The sequence below is a fragment of the Cylas formicarius genome, unplaced genomic scaffold (assembly GCF_029955315.1).
Source record: "Cylas formicarius isolate icCylForm1 unplaced genomic scaffold, icCylForm1.1 PGA_scaffold_7__23_contigs__length_41026272, whole genome shotgun sequence".
NCBI lineage: Eukaryota > Metazoa > Arthropoda > Insecta > Coleoptera > Brentidae > Cylas > Cylas formicarius.
In genome coordinates this window covers 31,302,891-31,318,983 of record NW_026844352.1, presented here as the reverse complement: position 1 = coordinate 31,318,983, position 16,093 = coordinate 31,302,891, and the positions used below count along the sequence as shown (strand labels likewise).

The following is a 16,093-nucleotide window of genomic DNA, read 5'->3' as shown; positions in this document are numbered from 1 at the left end:
GTATAGAAGGGTACTAGTTGTTCCATTGTTTACAAAATATTATTATTGTTTATTATGGTCGTAAATCAAATTTTAATAACTTTTAATATGACACATAACGTGAATCACCTTATACAGGGTTATTCACGCCAAACAGCACAGAATATGTTGGCCAAAATACAAGATTTTCAAAATTTTTTTGCGTTTAGAAAGTGGCAGAGTTAGCGCACCATAATACCATCAGATGAGTACTTAAAAATTACATTATCCGGTAAGTTAAGAAACATAACGTATCATTCAAATTAATAAAGTTGGAAGTAGTGTTGGGAATGGTCAATTGCCCGGTCAACTGACAGTCAATTGACCACCTCTTAATTGATTAGTTAAAAATGTTTTAAATAACATCTTAAATATAAATAAATAAATTAAAATTTATTGTTATTTTTAAAATTATTTCAATTGACCGGTCAGTTGACACAAAAAAAATTGACAGGTCAATTCAATTTTGACACTATAAAATGCGAAATTTTGTTATAATTCCACTTTAGTGGAGACTTCGCTTTTTATCTTAGGTAATTCTTAAGTATTGCAGAAATTACAATTAAACTTAATTGAAACATAATACAAATTTTGACTCTAATATAAGCATATAAGAAAAACTATATAATCCTTCGCGAAATATGAAGATCAGCAGATTATAGACCAAAACACCACCAGACACAAAAAATGGAATTTTTATAATAATAATAATAATAATACAATGAATCAAATGTTGCAAATAATATGATTTCGTAGTATATTATGCAACGGCACTTAATATGATATTTTGTCTACCATTTTGAGAAACAGAATTAAATCCCCAAGCACGAGAGCCGCTTTTTGTCTTTAATCGTCCGATTTGGTTTTCTTGTTCTCCTCCATACATTTAGTTCCTCTCGAATGCTCATAAACCTACAAATGAGCTAACCTATCGAATATCAAAGCCATCGATTCATGCCATTACACATATACACAGTCTCATAGAATTTTTAGTTAAACTCAATGCACAGAACCTGAAACCGGTATTGATATAAAGAAGCCTCCACTAATATAAGCGATTTGATATTCACTGCCTATGTAATAAAAGGTAGACACAGCCATAAACTGGGAGCAAATGCATACAAATCATTATCAACAACAAAATAAATTTTTAAACTTGCATTTGAATTTGTTAATGGTGATTCAAAATAAAACAGTTTTTGTCCAAACCGACCTTCCGCATGGGTGAGATAACATGTCGGGAAAGAGAGTTAAGCATATATTTGAATTCAAAGTTCACTTGAAAAGGACATGCAAATTATTTGTGAAAAAAAATCGAGGAAAACATCTTTGTTATCGCTTCTTTATCATTAGTGATCTCAGTGCACATATTAATAGTCTCGTACTCTGCTTTGATTGAGTTAAATATAGGCAGTGGTGTGTTTGTTGGGGTCACTTCTCATATATGGAACCAATTTTCGCTCTACAGAGAAAAGTGTTACTTATAATAACTACGTAAGGTTTCATAAAATCAAAATTTGGAGAATAATATTTTTATTCGACTCACACGTAGTAATGTACCCAAGTGGCAGTAGTAAGGGTCATTGATTTCAAATTTGAAGTTCAATAGCAAGGCGCGGCTCAGATATGACAAATTCCACAAGGAGGCGAGGATTTTAAGGACGGATAAGTTAGGTCGTGACAATAAGTATATTTTATGTCAACATGTAAATTTATTAGCAGTAATATTATTATTATAGACTAAAATATATAATGTATAATATAATGTAAGATATTTCAATTGTTTTAATTTTGATCTGCAAATTCAAAAGAAAAGTAAATTCAAACTCTTGCATATATGAAATAATTAACAAGATCGACAAGAAATGACACAAGGTTCAAGAAATAGAACTGTTTTGAAATATGATTTTGCCAATCAATTCTTTAATTAATTACATACACGAGATGGCTATTATATCGTTTTGTAATACAGGAATCAGTACAGCATTGTTGCAGTAGAGCAACTGTATAATTGATCTAATTCGCGAAACACACTAAATTATAGGGAGCACCCAATATCTAGGCTCCGTCAACTTTCCCCCATGTATATTCGACATCACCAAAAAAACATTTTTCAGCAATTTCGCACAACCAATTTGAATTTTTGAGCACCTTTCCGGAGAAAGTTATGACCTCCCAAAATTTCAAAATTTCCCCCGACCTAAATAAATTAAAATTTTCTTTTGTACCATTGGAATCTCTGAATTACATTTTCTCGCAATTCAGTAGGGCTGTAGAGTACTTTTTTACTTCATTATTATTTACAAATTGTATTTTGCGCGTTTAAAAGAAGTGTCGTCGTCCTTTTTAGTTAAACAAATAGCTAATATTAATTTAATCAAATTTTACGCAGGACGGTGCAAAATAAATAAGAACTAAAAGTTCAGATTTTCACGAAATTATATATTATGACATGGCAATTGTTTCGACAACACCGTGTCTTTATCAAATGTCAAATGTCACATTTGATAAAGGCACGCTGTTGTCGAAACAATTGCCATGTCATAATATATAATTTCGTGAAAATCTGAACTTTTAGTTCTTATTTATTTTGATAAATGGATTTTCATCAAGTAAAAGCCACCTCGGTATAAAAAAATTTGGTTATCCCAACAACCCAGTGAACTGTCATAATAATTTGAAATTAATGTATTATTTGAATTAAAATTTTGAATTTTTGGGATGCCATAACTTTCTTCAGTAAGATGCGTAAAATTTCAAATCGCGCAGAATTTCGCAAAATTCAGAGACTATAAAAAAAAGAAAATTTTAATTTGGTTGTGGGTGGTGGTGAGAGTGGTGGGATGTAGAAGGTCATAACTTTTACCAGGGTATGCAAAATTTCCAAAAGTAACTAACTAACTAACCTAACTTAACCACGGCGTAACTATACAACTGTCAAAAGAAGTGAGAACGGGCTTGGACTACAATGAAGTGACATGATTTTGTTAACTTTGGTATAAATCAAGACACCGACGAGCCTTGAGCTAAATAATTAAATTAAGTTCATGCAAAAATGGACCGAATTATTAAGGCGTATACAAAAGTACAAACAACTGAAAGTTCAAAAATAAAATTTGAAAATTAAAAAATAAAAACAAAACAAATTTTTTTTTTTTAATTTTGGATTTTTGAGTATTTAATAGATATTTAATAGACACTGCCCAACATAATTGTTCAACATATCTTTTTCTTACCAATCTTTAAAAATAGTGGAAGTTTGGTGAGCAACGTTAGAATGTTAAAATTTTGTATTTTTGGTTTTCCCCTCTTTCCGTTCGTTTTTTTTTCTTCTGTTTCGTTTTTTGCGCAAATTAAATAATAAGAGTCATTTCGCTACTATGGGTTAGCTATAAGAGCAGAATCTCGTTCTTTGGATCTAGATGTACTGAACCTCGCCATTTTATGTCCATTTTTTGTAGCATTAAATAATGAATAAAAGACCTTTTCTTATGATTATTATAAATATTTTGTACGCTTTAATGGTAAAATAGTATATTATATTGTTTCTATAGTATAACAAGTTTGGTAAACGGCATTTGACTTAAAAATTTTATACTTAATATACTATACTATACTTTTCCTACGACCGGTACATTTTTGCAAAACAATAGGAATACTAAGTGGGTAATATCTCCGAAATTATGTAGCTCGCAACCCTAGTTAAACTTATATAGTATTCAAAGCCCAAAACAAGACATATAATATAATAAAATAGTGCATTATGTAAGAAGTTTAATAAACGACATTTTAGTAGCGAGTGTGTTTTGACCTGACGTTCAGAACTGACATATATTAAAATGCAATCAGTATTATAAATAAAATATCCGATCGTTTCGTAATCTGTGAATAAAGTGCCGGAAATGCCTGAAATGACTCGGTACAGTGTTTAACGAAACGGGAGTCGCAAAATGACACTTTCCGCACTCTTGATAGGGTATTTTTAAGAAGAGAATAGAAAAAAACTATAATATACTTGTATTTTTTATACATTATATTGTATGTACACGATATAAGACAACTTTTAGTGACATGTGGGAAATATTTTTTAATGTTAGTTGAGATCATAAAATGTTTTGTGACAACTTACCGAACAATGAATTTTATTTAAAAAAAAGTACATTATAACAACTGTTAAGTACTACACTAGCCAAAACTAAATATTGATTTTTTTTTTACTTTTAATGCATCGGCTACAAAGAGATCCAGTAGATTAGCTATGCCATTACATCGCCTTCTTATTAGAATAAATATTTTATCGTACTCGGCATAGTTTTTTTCGAGACGTAGCTTAATGGATTATTCGTTTATTCGCTATATGACACAAATTATTCAGTTTTCCTCCATATTTTTACCAACATACACGTCCATCGGCCCCCTTTCAAATTTGCCATTATGCTCCCCCGAGAAGTATATTTCAAAATATAACCGGGCTTTTAACGATTTGAACATTATTGCATGTTACGTCATGTAAATCTGATCAAGAATAATGGTTTGCGGATTGAGGGGCGATCGAGTGGCGGTGATTGTGCGATCACGATGCCGGCCCGAATAATGTGTCAAATTCCCTTTAAACGAAGTTCCAGCTAATTCGTGTATCCCCCGGCGACAATATGTACCCCGAAATTGTCCAGAATATTTTTGGATCGCATCTGCACAAATGAAGTAAAGAACTTGAAATATCAATTTTATTTTTAGTCACGTTTTTTCTGAAGCATAAGAATTGTTTTCTACTCCTTACTCTAAAATACTATACTAATCAGGCGTGCGGGAAGTGTCACTTTAAGACATCAGTGTATAAGTACATTTATATCCTTTTTGGGCTCCGCTTCCACTTTTCCATATTGTTCGGTTGAAACAGAACAATTAAATTTCTTATTTCATACGTAGTTGATCCTTTAGAAATCTGAAATGCTGGTTGTAAATTACCAGTAACCTGGGTGCTACTTCTCGGTAGAGTAATTCTGCAATGTACGAGGTGCTTATACGAAATTAACCTAAAGTCTTTTTTTTATTGAATACCCTACCCATTTTCGTTCCAAACTAAGTATATGTGTTGTGAACGACCCTCTAATTTTGAGCGCTTGTTATAACGCATACATTCAGGCACGTCAAACGATAGCAAATACTAGAGACAACTCCGAAATGGGTAACTGGGTAATCTCCCTTTACCCTACATATTTTCCTACGTCTTCTCCATTCTATATGGCAATACCGGCAGATATTACAAAGGTATTGGCTTCTGAAAATAGTAAAAGCGACAATGCGGAAATATTTAGTGTTTTTGTGGTTTATAAATCTCCGGAAATTTGAACAAGAAAATATATATGCAAATTACAAATGCATAATTTTGTAAACTGATTTTTATATCTTCACGTTGTGTTTTACTTATTCACATTTAGATATCATTCGAATTCAACCAGCTTGTCCTCCAGTTGATTTACGAAAATGTTTCGAAACGCTTCAAAATTCAAACAGCGTCTGAAGACAGTTTGGTTAAAAAACTCGAATGATCATAATGGGAAATGAACTGATTCTGAAGACTTTAATGGATTTGAAAATCGAAAATAAAGAGTACTCAGAGCGCCTTCAACATACACAATACACAAAAATAAATGTATGGATGTTTCTTTAACGCTTAATTGCGCGTCGCAGAAAATAGTGCGTGAAGAACCATTTTGCACACCCTCGAAGAAGGAGATACTTGTCGTATTTGTCAAAATAAATAAGAACTAAAAGTTCAGATTTTCACGAAATTATATATTTCGACATGACAATTGTTTCGACAACACCGTGTCTTTATCAAATGTAATATTTACAAACTACATACTATATATACCGAAAAATGACCATAAAACCTTTTTCTACTTTTTGTGGCTGTGTGTAATATATCAAAATTGTCGTCAAAAATGTGTTTTTCTGTGTTTAAGTGTATAGCATAATTAGAATCTAGGCTATCGTTTTTAAACGCTCTTATATGTTCGTTAATGCGTTTCTTGAAAGATCTACCTGTTTGTCCAATATAAATTTTAGGACGAGATCCACATTTCAACCTGTACACACCTGATTTTTTGGATTTTGGACATTTCGATTTATTGTTTTTTAAATATTTTCCTACCGTGTTGTTAGTTCTAAAAGCTACTTTTTTTCACTAAGTTCTCCTATGTATGTAATTGTTTTAAATTGTTCGTGTTCTGTACTAGGTTTCGGATAAATAGAGTTTACTGTTGTCTGTATTTGTTTTTTATTTATAATTTTATCTATAATGGACGGATTGTACCCGTTGTTCAGTGCAATTTGTTTAATGATATTAAGTTCTTTGTTGCAAGCCAGTTATTACAAAGTATACCGACCATCAATTTTACAACAGGTTCATAAACTTAACAGACACAACATTTTCTAAAAATGAAGTTGAATTTCTGGAAAAAGGTTTCAACTTTAACTTACAACACTCGTACATTAATAGAGAATTAGACTGTTTAGGGATCGATTGTGAATTAGCAATTAACATTAACGATTCTAATTTAAACAAATTTGTAATAGCGAATATATTAAACTCTCAATTAATAGATAAAAACAAACACAAAGGAACTTCTCAAATGTCACTAGTAAAAACTATCAAAAACAAATCTTGTGAAAATAACATAATATTTACACGTGCAGATAAAGGGAAGACAGTCATAGCTATCGATCTCCCAGAATATATTTCAAAAACCAACAATTTTCTTAAACCAGAACTTATATCAGAAGTTATATCAAAGACAAGTCAAGGAAGTAATTACTAACTCCACATTATTTAATGACAAAGACAAATATTTTTTAACAATTATGAATCCACAACCGCCGAAATTATATTCTTTAAATTACATAAACAAGATTTGCCCATTAGACCAGTCGTGTCTTATGTAATAGCTCCAGCAGTTAAACTCTCTACAAAATTAGTAAATATTTTAAAGTTCCACACAGATTTTAAACCAAAATTTTCAATAAAAAATTCTTCCCTTCTAACGCAACACTACTATCTTTTGATGTACAAAACTTATTTCCCAGTATTCCACCTATGGATGTGATAGATTTAGTAGATAGTATAGATATGTGGATGATGTCTTTGCTTGCTTTGTTGGAACGGACAGGCAATTGAATTCTTTTTTAAATTACATTAACTCAATACATGATCGTATAAAATTCACTATAGAGATTGAACAGGATAACTCTATTAATTTTTTAGACTTAACTATTACAAAAGTGCAAAACAAATTAGATTTTTCAATATATCATAAACCTTCACACACGGACACAGTCATACATAACAGCTCAAATCACCCTTATACACACAAAATGGCTGCATTTAACTCTTTTATACACAGACTTCTTAATACGCCACTCTCAACAGAAAATTACACCAAAGAACTTAATATCATTAAACAAATTGCACTGAACAATAAATCGAAATGTCCAAAATCCAAAAAATCAGGTGTGTACAGGTTGAAATGTGGATCTCGTCCTAAAATTTATATTGGACAAACAGGTAGATCCTTCAAGAAAAGCATTAACGAACATATAGGTGCGTTTAAAAACAATAGTCTAGATTCTAATTATGCTACACACTTAAACACAGAAAAACACATTTTTGACGACAATTTTGATATATTACATACAGCCACAAAAAGTAGAAAATTAAATTTATTGGAAGTCATGGAGATTAACAAAATGAGACATTCAAATGTATTGCTTAACGATCAATTAGATTTAAATACCTCTCCTTTATTGAACTTAAATTCTCCCAACAACATTAATTAAGGTTTTATGGTCATTTTTCGGTATATATAGTAGCATGTAGTTTGTAAATATTACCTTTGATAAAGACACGGTGTTGTCGAAACAATTATCATGTCAAAATATATAATTTCGTGAAAATCTGAACTTTTAGTTCTTATTTATTTTGATAAATGGATTTTCATCAAGTAAAAGCCTCCTCAGTTCAATTGTCGTATTTGTGTTTGTTTTTTAACAACACAAAAATCGAATTCAATTCTGTTTCACCGTACAATCAGTTTTCTTGTTTCACCCGCAACCGTGTCTGCTCTAGGCTTTTAGTCGATTTTTACTAGATTTTCGTTTTACTTTAAGCCCCATGCCGGTGTGCACTTATGGTTGCCTTCTATTTATGTAACATTTTCACGAACACATCTTTATCAATTTATTATTTATTTAGAGCAAGGTCTTACATTTGGCTCCGAAACGTTTGTTGCCCTGCTCTTAGTGGATTATCAAAAGTTTTTTCACAACAAACAAATCCGTTTCGATATTACGTAATTGGGTTATCAAAGTAACGTTTCATTCTAATGACGAAAATAACATCGAAGTCCCGGTAATGTGGGCGGAAAATATGATTCCAGATGACGAGGAACGTTCCAAAAAAGATAAAACTGGGTCAGGGGACATTCTCACATCTCCAGCAGCGGTAAATCTAATAATAAGTACGTTATTAAAACTATAAATTAATTCTTCGGCAAAGCGGACGAATACGCCCGACTAGAGCACCAAAAAAGTAATATAATTAAGAGACACAGCGTTCTATTTTACCTTTTCTACCACCATACATTCGATAGCGATTTTTCACGGACACATAAGTTGTCATCAATTGGAATCAAAATCATACTTTTCTTTTTCACAAGGACGATAGGAATATATATATTAGAGAAATAATATTAAGATATCAATTTTGAAAAAAGAGACATGTTTTTTTGAAAAAAAAGGTCGAGGCCACAATTTATATTTTAATGTTTCAGATGTAGAATGATGTTATTGGCAATACCAATTATTTTGTTATAGAATTATAAAAAAGGACACAATTTTACCCATTATTTTCTCGCTTGATTTATTATCTTGTGGCAATCCTATAGTTGGTAAAAATATCAGCGAATAAGACAACCGACTGGTGTTTACTACTGGCTACTTTTCAACTATTTTCAAAAATAACATTTAAAAAATATTTTACTTTGTGTCCACAAAACAACGAGCAAACCAGAGCGCAAATAAATAAAAGCGACCTCGTTTGACAATATCGATACCGCCGAGTGCTATATCGGTCCGTTTTAAAACGCAAAATGATATTACAGCAAATGCAAAAAGAGAATCAATCAACGCTTCAGTCGGAAAATATTTGCTTGCGGATGGTTTAATTGCGAAATCAATTATCCCATTTTATCTGCTATCAAATCGCGTTGTGTACTCAATAAACGCGGGTCGAAATGGAAAAGTAAGAATATCAACTTTAGGAATATCCTTTAACGCATCGGCGGCTGTAAATTTCTAGGTTAGATGCAATTTAGGTGCAGCACTCGAATTCGTTGGGTTTCTTTTAATTATAGTTGTTGGCCTCGCCTATTACTTCTATTCAGGAGGAACGTTTTTAATCCCGGATTCTTGTCGGTTAGATGAAACTGGCTAAAACTGTTAGATGGAAACGTTTCGTTATCATTACCTCTAAGAACTAAAATGACTACAAAATGGAAATTTTAAAGATATTTTTTTACTTTAAATATAAAATATAAATAATATATACAAGTATAATATAATACATAATAATATAATTTGTCTATTGCAAAATAATGTATAGATGCTTCAATAGAAAGAGAGGAAAATGTATTAGCAACAAATTATTATCTATTATCTATAAGCAGGTAAGAAATTCAATAAAAAATTACGACTACAAGAAATATAACCTTTTGAGGTAAATATACAAATGGATATCGGATATCAGTATAGTCGCTAAGTTATCCAACCATTAAAATATTTTTAATACATAAAAGACAAGTTAATAGCCAAAATTGTTCGACATAATTATACACCACTTACGAAAAATGTTTCTTCTTTACTCACACAAATTCCAGGATGAGCAGAAGCCTTCTTCAGACCATTTGAATAGAATACCTACTCGCTAGTCTCTTGTCTTTTTTTCATTTAATTTTGTTAATTGTGGTTTTCCGCCCTTTATTTAAGAAATAATTGGTAAAGTAGAAACTAGGAAATAATTAAATCGCATTTTGAAACGGTTTTTATCTTGGTAGCCAACGAATGGGAAAAATGTCTTCTGGAGTCTTTCTAAGCATTTTTTGTCATAAACTAAGGCGACATTATTTTTTTCCTTATATAAGACAGATAATTATGACGGTCTGCACTTCTAAATCAGACATTTTTATATGTTAATTTTATTATTGTAATCTTAAAATTAAAAAAAACAATTCATTCATCGCTGTGTTAACAGCAGCCACTAAATGGCAACTCTGAAAAGGTTGAGAAACGCATGGCTCAATATTTAAGAAAAGAACATTTCTGGTCCAATTTAATTTACATTTACACGACTAAAACGAGAGCTGAATATTTCCAGTAATACTTTTGAAAGCAAATTCTCAATATATATTTTTGTAATTTAAAATGGAAAATATTCGTTCAATAAGCTGCATACGAGCAGCCCCTTGGTTACGGTTTACCTAGGATTCCACACGCAGTTTTTTTTGCGGCTTACTTTATGTTTTACACGAAATTGCGCCTGCGAGTAGAATATTAAAATAGACAGGGCTTTTCGCCAAACCCGTTCATTAAAAGTTTATTGAGATATAATTTACAGATTCTGTGTGAAATTCTAAACATATTCTATGTATAATGTCCTATACATACGTCTAACCGTTTCTGAAATATTTGACTTTGAAAAAAGATTGCACCTCCGGCTTCACCAACTATGAAAATGCATATTTTTGTAGTTTTTGAAAACTCGATCGTCATATTTGGCAAAATGTTAAAAAGGAGTCGCAAGTAGATGTGTTTGTCATTTATATTGTCTACTTTGATACAGGGTGTCCAAAATTATGCCACAAAAATTCACATTTTGAAAGTCTGGTTACCTATACCTACTTCGAACCATATTCGTACAAATTAGGATTTTTGGAATCGAATTTGTTTCGTTGAACATTTTCCCTTCACGTTCTTGGCAGTGGAAAAACAACTATTGTGTTCTGTTGTTGACAACTAATAATTAGTATAGCACTAATAGTACTTTTGTTTTTTCATAGCCAAGTACGTGAAATGAAAATATTCAGCCCAACAAATACGATACTATCAAAGAACCAAATTATATATCGTTAGAAATAGGTATAGTTAACCCTAACGCAGTTTGATAGAGAAATAAATCCTGAACTAGATAACATTAAATTTACAGGATGACACATTTGAAAAAACCGAATTTATCGACTAGGGTGTTCCATATGAAATAAGCAAATTGACGGCAACTTGCGATTGAATCGGAAGTCACAGGAAAATATTTTCACTTGGCACTTACCTTAACTCCAGAAATTACTCTAAATTACATATCAATAAACTTCCAATCAACGCTTTTTAAAAAATTCAAAACTATGGCCGATAACGAGTAATAACCCTTCAAACTAACTATTGAACGGCTATTCGATTCATTGCCAATTTACTTAATAAACGCGATAATTGAGGTATCGAGTCGCAAATATCAGCAATTTTGTTTGTAAAACGATATATTTCTAGGAATAGTATTCATTTTAGGTACTTGATTTTCAGCTTAACCGAATAACATGCGATACATATAGAGGCGAGTTGAAAAATGAAATGTAGGTAAATATTAGCCCCGGCTTCATAACGAAACCGCTGTGCCAATCAAAATTTTATCGGATATTCTGCTGTCCTATACCGCTGGGCAATTTTTACCGACTTGCTTTTAATAATGAACCCGTAATAGTCGCGAGTTGAAAAAAATATCAATTGAGGAGACACCACGCTTTCTCTAAGTCAAGAAATTCATATCATCTTACGCTGTTAAGCACTCTGGTTTCAAGATACAGAGTGCCAAATCCATTTAGCCAATAGTTTTAAATTTGTTCATCCAGGACGACACTGTCCAATACTTTTCACAAAAAGGTGTTCGCCACTGATGTTTTCTCAATTTTGTTTGTTTTGTTTATACTTTTTTTTCAAGTGTACATAAAGCAAGTATTGCTCTTGAAAGAAGGTGGTAATTTTTTTTAATCAAAAACTAAGAGAGATGCGAATGCACCCAAAAGAATTTAAAGAATCACCTCCTGAAGTTTGAATAATAATATTGAATAAGGGAAAATAACATAGGTTGCGCCAAAAGTGCTAATAGTATCGGCTGTAATAATATAATTTTCAACAAAAATGGTTCTTAACATAATATGAATCAAAATTAATTAATTTAAGTGGCCATGATAAAAAGGAAAGGAAATACAAATGCGCACAGTAAATAAAAGTCGTTGGCAATCCAAATAAAGCTACGGTAGCAAAATGTAATAAATGCATTGCAGTAACAGAAAACGACAGAATTCAAATTTAGATATTGTTTTTAAACAAAGAACTTCTACTGAATAAAGTCAGTAGTATAATACCCTGACGATTCAATATAAAAAAAACACACATTTCATCTACTTGTGGCACTTTTGACAATGATGTATAAATAACTTTCATAACTCCATCGAATACTCCGGGTGCATAAGCGTAAATAATCTATAACATGAAGTGAATAAAGATTTTTGTAAACAATTTTATTATTTTAATATTTCAGAAATAACTGTTCTATTTCAATTATTACATTACCATTCGAACCATTTTCCACCATTTCTCCTGTATCACATGATATCAAATACGAAAAAGCTACTTCAAGCGACAACAGAATCCTGCCAATCATTAAAATGTATTATCTGCCTTCTTCACTGAAAAATATATACAAGGCATTTTATTAAAGAAGGCAACGAGGATTACAAATATACGAAAGTAATGTTAAAGGACCTAAAGTTGAGGTTATGAAATTAAATTAATACAATTTAAAAATATAAGCAACATTCTTCCGTTTTTGAGAGGAGCAATTTATCCTCCTGTTACAAAATATGTTTTATCATTTTTTTGATATATTATGTTCAAAGAGAAACGATTCGACACAAATCAGAAAACCAACGTTACGTACCATGCACAGAGGCGGTCGAAAAAGTGGCGGGAAACTTGGTGGAAGGTCCCGAGACGCGTGGGCCGCGCGTCCTCCGGAATACGACAGCAATTTAGATGGAAATTTGAATCGGTTTGAAGCGCAACTGAAGTGATTTCAATCGTCGCGCCGAAGAAAACTTTTACCGCCGTGCCGGAGGAACTCGCGCAGGCCAAAAAGCTGTGAAATGTCCGAGAGGGTCAGAACGGCCATAGAAAACCAGAAAGAAGATGGTTGTCGAGCAGATATGTATAGAGGTGTAAGCTAGTTTAAACCTCAATTTCGTTATTTTTTCTGGTAACTTTGTGGAACGATAATGAGTCGTAGGGAAATTTTGTTCGCGTCAGAACTGTTTAACGAAGTGTCAAAAATTTTAGATTATTTTTTTTTAATTTTTTTGTTCTTGAAAACTGATTAGTTAGTAGTAGCTATAGTGGTTGGCTTATATGCCCTGTAGCAATTATGTTCTACTGATTACAAAGTACTCATTGCCTAATATACCAAAATTTGGTTACGCCTGATCTGTTTACTTGAAGTTGTATGGAACCTTTTGAAGGAAGAAGGCATGACCTGTTAAGGGAAAATGGCCTTTGCAATCAGTTAAATACAAAAACTGTATTTCCTGAGGGCAACTGCTCCTTTCCTAGAGATAACTTGGATTCAAAGCAAGCTAGAGAAGCGGTAGGGTAATCTTTTTCAAAGGTTGTTGCAAAAATTACATATACTGACTTGTCACAGCCCAAATAAACTTCCTTCTACAGTTCGCTATCGCCCCGAATCCAAATGACGATAACCACGATTTTGGAGGCAAATGTGTTTAGCAAAACAATAATGTGATAGTTAAGTCGAGGGAAATCGGTAGTACTCAACTTTCGTGATGATTATAACATTTTGCACGGTAGAATTTATCATTATCTCCCTTGATAGGCATAAATATCACCTTAAAAATATCAACATTGACATCTGTTCCATCTTTGATGCATGTTTCTCACGGTTTTAGAAGAGCAGCGTTCGTATCGTAGTTTTTATTTCTATCAGCTTCTAATATTAAACTTCTTCTAACTTGCACATAAACATAACACAGGCCGACGATTTTTAAACTTTTATAAGTTGATTTCGATCGGACATTTGATTCTGTATAATTTAGGCCTCCTAAATGTCAATCTGATAAGCATTTTCCTCTATCATTTAATGTTTTTATTCGACATTAAATCTCAAACAATACTTAATTCCATTTCTTTTTCTAAGATCTCTCCCTCTTGGCTAAAAAACTTCATTTAGTGGATTTTCTTGTTTATTCCATGACTGGCAGTAATCTGCCATCATTCCGATGCTCCATCGACCTTGAGATCTGCGTTCCCTAGCTTTTATATCTTGGTGGAACCTTGCTCCTCACTCACGGCACCAAGATTTTCGGGAAAGTAGTCCAGATGTGAGTGTAATAAGTGTACTCATGTTGCATCCCATTTCCCTAAATTTCTCTAACATATTTTCTACAATGTCTTTGTAATTTGGTCATTTGTAAATTAAATTAAATATGCAACGGTAGTAAGAGAAGTTTTCATTAAGACTATCGTGAAGGATATTTTTTGATCCGGGAGTTAAATTAACCCTTTTTGACAAACACTTTTTCACCCAATGATGCTGTCTGTTTCTACTGTCCCACTCACTCAAAAAACCGGGATACTTCGTATATCCTGACTGCTGACTTAGTAGAAGTCCCATGATTGTTAAGTAACCACAAATCATCAAACTTAAAAACCTTGTTAATTTTTCAAGGAAACGTCCACAGGCTACTATAATAATTTTTACAAAACTTCTGGATTCGTCCTGGGTCGGTTTTTGCTGAGTCGAAAAATATCAACTAAAAACAACCTAACAATCTTAACCGCGACTCAGGTCTCTACCTGTCACCAATTTGGGAATCAGTCATCCGAGACGTTGTTTATGCGGTATTTAGATCCGCCCCCTCAAATAATATATAAACAGGTACGGAGTAAAATACAAGCCAGTTTCAGTTTGTTTCTGAAGAAGCCAACAAGATGATTGGCGAAACGTCAGCAATTTCGACTCAGCAAAAACCGACGCAGGAGGAATCCAGAAGTTTTGCAAAAAGTATTACAAACCTTGTATTTGATTTTCTGCAGCAGTAGTTCCAGATTTTCGTAGCATTCTTTCATTTGCACAAAATGAGCTTCTCTTGGATGAATCAAAAAAAGGCGTCCAGTCCTCAGAATTATAGTCTATACCAAGTTTCCTTATTAGATTAGGAATATCGGAGCAAATAGCAAGTGAATCGCTTTGTTCCTAATAGCCTATAAATTGTATCTCGCACTTCCTGAAATTTGTGCCAGTAAATTGTTATTTCGAAGTCTAGGTGCTAGAATTTCGGACAGATTCTTAGGTTCTTAGGTCTCTCACTAAGTCATTCAGTTCTGATTGTAAAAATAACTGTGGTTGCTGAGAACGAGGAAGATAGTTTTATTGATTCAACCCATATATCATTAAGAGTATCTTCATCTATTTCAGGTTCAGAAAAGCTGGGCGTATCTTTTTCTAAATTGCCTGGATTATCAGGTATTGGGACATCTGAATCATGTGACACTTGCCTAATTGCCGACTTGAGGTTCAGATGAACAATCTTTTTCCAATTTTTTGTATTATATCCACGAACATTGAACATGCAGAGAAATAGCAGTCGTCATGGTGATTTGTTGGCTCTCTCCATATCATAGGTTTTTCAAAGGGTAGGGACCGCCTGCTTTCATTATTCCAATGTCTTAAACCTACTTCGCATTCATTACAAACAATATGTGGCGCAAAAGTTTGTTGTATTGTTTAAACAGGGGTGTAATTTTACGTCTAAATTTTTTGACCGCAAAAGAACCATAGAGAGAACAAAACGTATCGGGAATAGTTTTACAGTCATTTATTTTTTTACAGTCAACAAATTTAACTGCACAATGCTCAGTAACCTCACAAAACGACTGCCTACAACAAACGTACAGTTTT

General features: G+C 32.5%; 1 protein-coding gene across 1 annotated transcript in view; it reads right to left on the bottom strand.

Moving 5' to 3' along the window:
• The window catches only part of LOC132705417 (gamma-aminobutyric acid receptor alpha-like), a 74,097-nt gene extending 60,031 nt beyond the window's left edge, over positions 1-14,066 (bottom strand). The window contains exons 1-2 of the mRNA XM_060675995.1: positions 13,811-14,066; positions 13,064-13,261 (exon numbers count right to left, since the gene is read on the bottom strand). The gene's annotated coding sequence lies outside the window, so the exon portion shown is untranslated. The remainder of the gene's footprint in view (positions 1-13,063; positions 13,262-13,810) is intronic.
• Positions 14,067-16,093: the final 2,027 nt, after the last annotated feature.